Genomic DNA, 7,526 nt, shown 5'->3' with positions numbered 1-7,526 from the left:
CTAAATTTTTAAAGAAATATATACATATGAGATATTCATGTAATATTTATCAGGAAATAAATTAGTAACTTAAGTGAATATTTTTCAGAAACAGGCACTTACAAATTTGGCACCAAAAGTTAAAAAGTAGATGTTTTCAATGGAAATCTTTCTGAAATCTACTACGATGCAGAATAGAAGCTAATATTTTTTCTTATAAGCAGAAGGTTTTATTATATTGTTCAATTAATACACAGTCGTGAAAATGGAGGGTGTCCAAGGAGGTTTGCTCTGTGTTTAATGGCCTCAAACTACTCTAGTTGTTGATCTTTCTAATAAAAAAAAATTTTTACCCTTTCTATCCCTGAGGAAGACCATTTATTCACTTTTTCCGTGAATATTTTTTGATTGCCTACTTGGTGCATGATGCTATATGAACTACTCGGTACATAGAGATAAATGAAACCTACTCTGTGATCTCAAGCAAATCACTCTGCACTGAGGGAACAGACTGATTTTGAGACTTATATTTCAGTTCAAGAAAATACAGCTTGAATAACTGCACATGCATGGATTGGCAACATTTATTTTTGTCATCTCAGAGGTTAAGATAAGAGGAACAAGGCAAGTTCTCAACCAGTGTTGGCTATTAATATATTATTATTTTCATTAGCGCTTTTAAATGTTGCAAATATCAGGTAATAAAATTTCCACATAAGAAAATATTATCACGATTGCTTATTATCATCAATGTTTTTAACCTTGTGATAGCAACCCAACCTCCAGACAGATCCTGGGGGAAATGGTCAAATTTATCTTTAGAGGTGTACTTTTGCATTTCTAAGCTGATTACGTATCAGCAAATGTCTCAGCAAGTCTTATCAAGGGGACAATGTGGTGGTTGAAATGACTCGTGTATGGAAATGGCACCCCTTGGTGCCATTCTCATGATAGTGAGTGAGTTCTCATGTGATATGGTTGTTTAAAAGTGTGTAGCACCTCCCCTCTTGCTCTTTCTCTTACTTCTGTTCCTGCCTTGGAAGATGCCTGTTCCCTCTTTGCCTTCCGCCATGATTGGAAGCTTCCAGAGGCCTCCCCAGAAGCAGAAACCACTATACTTCCTGTACAGCCTGCAAAACTGTGAACCAATTAAACCTCTCTCCTCCTCCTCCTTCTTCTTCCTCCTCCTTCTGCTTCCTCCTCCTCCTTCTTTCTCCTCCTCCTCTCCTCCTCCCCTCCTCCTCCTCCTTCTTCCTCTTCTTCTTCTTCTCCTTCTTCTCCTTCTCCTTCTCCTTCTTCCTCTCCTCCTCCTCCTCCTCCTCCTCCTTCTCCTCCTCCTTCTCCTCCTCCTCCTCCTTCTCCTTCTTCGTCTTCGTCTTCTTCTTTCTCCTCTCTCCTTCTTTTGATGGAGTCTCGCTCTGTCACCCAGGCTGGAGTGTAGTGGCATGATCTTGGCTCACTGCAACTTCTTCCTCCCAAGTTCAACTGATGCTTCTGCCTCAGTCTCCTGAGTAGCTGGGATTACAGGCACCACCACACCTGGCTAATTTTTGCATTTTTAGTAGAGACGGGGTTTGACCATGTTGGCCAGGCTGGTCTTGAACTTTTAACCTCAAGTAATCCACCCACTTTGGCCTCCCAAAGTGCTGAGATTACAGGTGTGAGCCACCATGCCCAGCATCTTTTTTCTTTATAATTTACCCAGTCTCAGGTATTTCCTTATAGCAATGTGAGAACACACTAACATACTATGGTTTAGTACTCTGCAGAATATTTATTATTTCTTGACATATATATTTTTATTCATTGCTTTTTAAATAAATTTTGGAGACTGTTTTTGAACTTCAGCTTTTCTATTAACTTTCTGGAACACAGTAAGGATGAGAAGATTGCATTTGGATCAACAAAGTCTCTCCCAGCTCAATTGTCTAACACTCATCACTACAGCTTTTGTTTCCTCTTTGCTCTCATAGCCCTCACTATTATTTTATGGCCATGTGAAAAGAGAAACTCTCTTCATTGACTCACTTCTCTTCTGGTCCATGACTTCAGCAAGTACAGATTGCCAAGCCCTCCATGATCTGTCTCTGGTCAATCTTTTCCATTTTATGGTGGACTGTGCAAAAATGGCCACAATACTTCACTGCTCCCTGTCTATTTCATTCACTTCCTCTGCCATGTGACTTTCCAGATTCTTCCATCAAGAGTCAGAGTCGGTTTCCCCTCCCCTTAAATCTGGGCTGGCCTTTGATTTCCTTTGATATTTACTCTGTGATAGAGTTTGGCAGAAGTGGTGGTGTGTGAGTTCTGAGGTTAGGCCTCAAGAAGCCTGGGAGCCTCTGCTCTCCTTGGGACCCTACATAGTCACCAAGCTGGGCTAGCCTCCTGGAAGATGGGAAACCATATGGGGTAGAGTTGAGTCAGTTCAAATGCCCCAACCAAAACCACAGAAATGCTAGAGGTCCTGGCTAAGATCAGCAAAGTTGCCTGCCTGACTCACAGCTGTCCATAGATGTATGAGAGAGCCACCTAGCTGAGCTTGGTTTAAATTAATGACATGCAGAATAGTTAGCTAAATAAATCATTGTTGTTTTAAGCCATTACGTTTTGGGATGGCTTATTATGCAACAATAGCTACTTGATACATATACAAAACTCCCTTCACTACAGCCACCCAGCTTTCTAGTCCTAAAACACAGGGAATTTGTTCTGTCCTCGGGACATTTGCACTTCTGCCTGGAATACTCTTCCCTCAGATCTTTGCATGTTTAGTTCTTTTTTGCGGGGATTCAAGTCTTAACCCAAATGTAGGCTCTTTGGAGAGGTCTTCTCAGACCATCTTTTCTAATTGTATCACCTATTTATCTTCTATCACATTATCATGTAATATGATTTGGATCTGTGTCCCCACCCAAATCTCATGTGGAAATGTAATCCCCACTGTTGGAGGTGGGGCCTGGTGGGAGGTGGTTGGGTCATGGGGGTGGATTTCCCATGAATAGTTTAGCCCCATCCCCTTGTTTCCATTCTCATGACAGTGAGTGAGTTCTTGTGAGATCTGGTTGTTTAAAAGTGTGTAGCACCTTCACCTCACTCTTTCTTTTGCTCCTGCTCCTGCCATGGAAGATGCCTGCTCTCCTTTTACCTTCTGCCATGATTGGAAGCTTCCAGAGGCCTCCCCAGAAGCAGAAGCCACTATGCTTCCTGTACAGTCTGCAGAACCATGAGCCAATTAAATCTCTTTTCTTTATAATTTACCCAATTTGAGGTGTTTTTTATAGCAAAGTGAGAAAAGACTAGTATTCCATGCTTTAGTACTCTGCGGAGTATTTATTTCTTGATATATAGATTTTTATTTATTGCTTTTTAAACTTAATTATCTGTCATACCTAATTATAATGTAAACTCTATGAAATCAGGGAGCATGTTGTATCCCCAGAGCCTAGAACACTACTGGTACGTATATGGAAGAGGATTCAGTACAATCTTGGTGAAGGGATAGCAGGCATTCATCGGCTCGCTCAAATTTGCCAAAGCATCACGTAAAAACATGGATAGTTGAAGCCCACCTGTACTAATAGGGATTTTAATGGCTCCTGTTCTGGCCCTAGCCATCTCTCAGGCTGCTTCTCTTCTGCCACTGCCACCACCACCCTTTGGCCACACCAGGCTGTGTGTCAAATTCCCTATGACTCATTCTTATGACCATGTTATTCATTTCAGAATGGGCTTTGACAAACTCCCTTTCATCCCTCTAGGGCTCTCAACTCAAATTCAACTCTTCTTTCTATTTAACTCTGGTCACCAAGGATAATTAATTATTCTTCATCTATGATTTTAGAGCTCATAACAACTGTTTCTACGATAGTCTTTTCCATTAGTCTGAAAATCGATTGAGATTAGAGACTATTCCTTATTCAACTTTATATTCTCAGTGCTTGTCAAGTAGGGTCTCTAAAAAGTTGGGCAAATTAAAAAGATAAAGTCAGTGAAATAACTCTGCATGGTATAGGGGATTATAATCTGTATGACTGAATAATCTTACAATTTAACATGGTTGACACTCTTATTTCTAGGTTGACTTGGCTGATAAGACATTAACTTATCATTCCACCTTTAGTGGAATGAATGAGTGAGCCAATAGCATCCAGACTATTTTCCCTCACAAATTATCTACCTAAATGAGAGATGGATGACATTTGGATTCAAAGTTTTTTCTAAATACCAAAATAGTTTCAAGGGAGACTTTCCCCTAAGACTTATGGCAAAAGAGTTGTGATTAGGTCTGACATCTATTTCCTCAGGAAAGTCATCAAGGCCAAAAGAGTTGGTGTGCAGTTCATCACATATTGCTCTGAACTCTTTACATAGGACGTTAAAAAGATTCTGAAGTCATTGGAAGTGCTTCTGTTAGTGAACCCAATGGTTTAACCCAGTCTCGCATAGATGGAGCAATAATGAGAAATCAGGGAAGGGTACTGCGAGTTACTGAGTCACTGTTCCTATAAGAACTGTGTCCTCACTTCAGTGAGTCCTCCCATTTCTCGTTAGCACTCCACTTGTGCAAGGCCTGGTCAAACCTTTACATGTTATACTTCTAAACTTGGAGAAAACCAGTTTCACTTTATAAATCTAATGCCCTCTAGACACAAGCAGTTATTGCCTGCCTGGGGCCATCTTCTGTTTGAGAATTCAAACAATCCTCTTTGGGAAGCTTCAGCCTTTTCTGCATCAGTCTGTATGCAGGTTCAGTCACCAAAGGGCTCATTTTTATGTATTTTTTTGAGGGGGCATAATTTACTTGTTTGGTGTCAAGTAAACAAGTAAGAAAACAAATCAAAATGCCAAGTTGAAAACAAAGAATCTACTTAACATAATAATTTATCTACAAACTAAGAAACGACTGAGGAACTACAGGAATTCACATAAACTTTGCACAAATTGCATCGCCAATACTCTTTGGTTAAGGGGAGATAAGCTTGTATTGTCCATATTTATGTCCATATAATTGTGTTTTAGAAAGCCCTATAAAAATGGTTCATCCTAATAAATACAGTGTTTAGCACGAAAACATTATTCATACAAATTCTGCCCTCATTTTGGAAGTAACACATTTGCAGAAAAATGTCAGGCTAAGAAAAGACTGTAGCACTCACAATGCAAATTCCTAACAGTAGCAAAATGCATCCTGTTCAACTTAATTACAATGATAATATTTTGTTTAGTTTTAGTGTATATGGCATAGTGCTAAACCTGCAAAGGTTTGATTAATTACCTATTCAGTGGATTAATAAGGCTTTTTTGTTCATTTATTTATTCAACAAAAGTTTAATGAGTGCCTACTATGATTGATGCCACTGCAAATGCTAGGAATGCAAACAATACATAAGGAAAATAAGACATTTTTCTGTGTTTATGTTTTTTCTTGTCGTGAAAACACACTTATTAGGTTATGTGCTTCATTTTTGTAATTAAATTCTCATAATGACCTTTTGAGAGATGTAGTATTACACCCATTTTAAAGATGAGAAAACCACTTGTAAAAGAATTAAAGTGACTAGTTTCAATCACATGGCTGGGAAATCACATGGCTGGGTAAGTGGCAGAGAGCTGAGATTTGCAGCCAAGCCTGGGATTTTGATGGCATTGCTTTTGTCACCAGATTACACACGATTCCTTCCCTTCTTCCCTCCAATCGTCCCTCTTGTCTTACTATCCTCTTCGGATTTAGCTCCATCAGAACATTTCCCAACATGTGCCTTTCAGAAAACTAGTTCTCCAGATGCCTCAGAAAAAAACATTTTCATGTTGCAAGTGGCTTACCCTGTCCCACTTTTCAGAAATGCGACAGAATCTTCTGATATTTAAAATGCTAAATAGTCTTAAGATAAAGATGTCTGTTTAATATTATTTATCTGAGTGTTTCCCTAAATTCCTGGGCCATAGGAACATTTTCTTGCCTAACATTTATTAGTAAACATACTTTGGAAAATGTTGCTTTGACATAATTATTTTTCAATGGAGCAGAAACTGAACTCCCTCTTAGAACATCCTGAATCTCAACCTGTAGGAAATTAAAAAATGGTAACAGGAGGAGGCAATGAAAGCGTTACTAGGCTTGTGAAATGAGATTGAAAGGAGAGAGAGAGCTGGGAGGAGCTGCAGCCTGCTGAGGTGGGCTTAACCATAGCAGATGATTCAATCAGAAACAAAACAAAATAAAACACAATAGGAGGCCAGGTGGAATTGCTTTTAACTATATTCTTGTCACAGATTCTGGGTACTGCAAATTCTCTCCCTACTATGGCTTCTTTTTGAAAACAATAAGCAGAAACTTTTGCTGTCTATTATTATCTGCATTTTACATATGGGGAGACTGAATCATAAGCTCACTTGTACATGGTCACATAATTAAGAATTGAGCTGCAATGAAAACTCAGAAGGAGTGACTTCAAAATGAATTATCCCACCAAGCTCACAGATTTAAAAAAAATGTGTAAGTTGCCTTATAGAAATTACACAACACAGAAAAGTTTCTAAGTAGAGAAAATAGGTAAACGAGAAAAAAAGAGGAAAAGTCGATCTACCCAGACTGCTAGTCCAATGTCCCGTTCCAGTAGCTTCCTGTGTTCCGTTCCAGAAAATTCTACTTATTAACCAGTAATTGGCTCTTAAAAAGATAAGAAATCATAGATTGAAAAGCTGATTAAAGAATGTTATGCTGAAATTCCATCTCCCCAACTCAAAATATACTGTTATTTTCTCTCTGTTAGGCTTTTGAGCTGTTACTGCTGTTAATTCCTTCATAAATATTTATTGAATGACTATTATGTGGCAGAAATATATCTAGACATTAGGAGCATAATGTGAATAAAAACACAAAAACTTACAATAGGTCATAATAAAATAACTAATGTTTATTTAGTATTCACTTTGTGCTAAGCACTTTCCTTACCAAGTATCATTAATTCTCCAAAACCACCTTAAGAAATTGTTATGTTATTATCTCCATTTTGTAGATGAAAAAACTAAGGCTTAGAGAGGTGAAGTAACTTTCCCCAAAGACTCCCAGTTGGATAATCATGAATTGAGAGGTCTCATTCCAGAGACCTCTCTGGAATTTACATAAAATTATATATAATATCTTATGTATATTATAATATATATGATATATATATGGTTCTGGAATGAGACCTCCAATACATATAGTCATAAATTTAGAGGTCTCATTTAAAAATATATATATAGGCCAGGCGCGGCGGTTCAAGCCTGTAATCCCAGCACTTTGGGAGGCCGATGGGGTGGATCACCTGAGGTCAGGAGTTAAAGACCAACCTGGACAACATGGCAAAACCTCCTCTCAACTAAAAATACAAAAATTAGATGGGTGGGGTGGCACACGCCTGTAGTCCCAGCTATTCAGGAAGCTGAGGCAAGAGAATCTCTTGAACTTGGGAGGCAGAGGCAGTGAGCTGAGATGGTACCACTGCACTCCAGCTTGGGTGACAGTGAGACTCCATCTAAAAAGACATATATATAAAAAATAT

At 38.7% G+C, this 7,526-nt stretch overlaps 1 protein-coding gene and 1 long non-coding RNA gene across 4 annotated transcripts in view; both read right to left on the bottom strand.

Moving 5' to 3' along the window:
- Positions 1–7,526, bottom strand: part of LOC105486861 (proprotein convertase subtilisin/kexin type 2) — a 253,633-nt gene that overhangs the window by 170,299 nt on the left and 75,808 nt on the right. The gene's annotated exons all lie outside the window — the stretch shown is intronic.
- Positions 1–7,526, bottom strand: part of LOC105486860 (uncharacterized) — an 80,313-nt gene that overhangs the window by 31,045 nt on the left and 41,742 nt on the right. The gene's annotated exons all lie outside the window — the stretch shown is intronic.

This window comes from Macaca nemestrina, chromosome 15 (genome assembly GCF_043159975.1).
Source record: "Macaca nemestrina isolate mMacNem1 chromosome 15, mMacNem.hap1, whole genome shotgun sequence".
Lineage (NCBI taxonomy): Eukaryota > Metazoa > Chordata > Mammalia > Primates > Cercopithecidae > Macaca > Macaca nemestrina.
The sequence above is the reverse complement of the archived record's forward strand: the minus strand, read 5'-3'. Positions and strand labels throughout refer to the sequence as shown.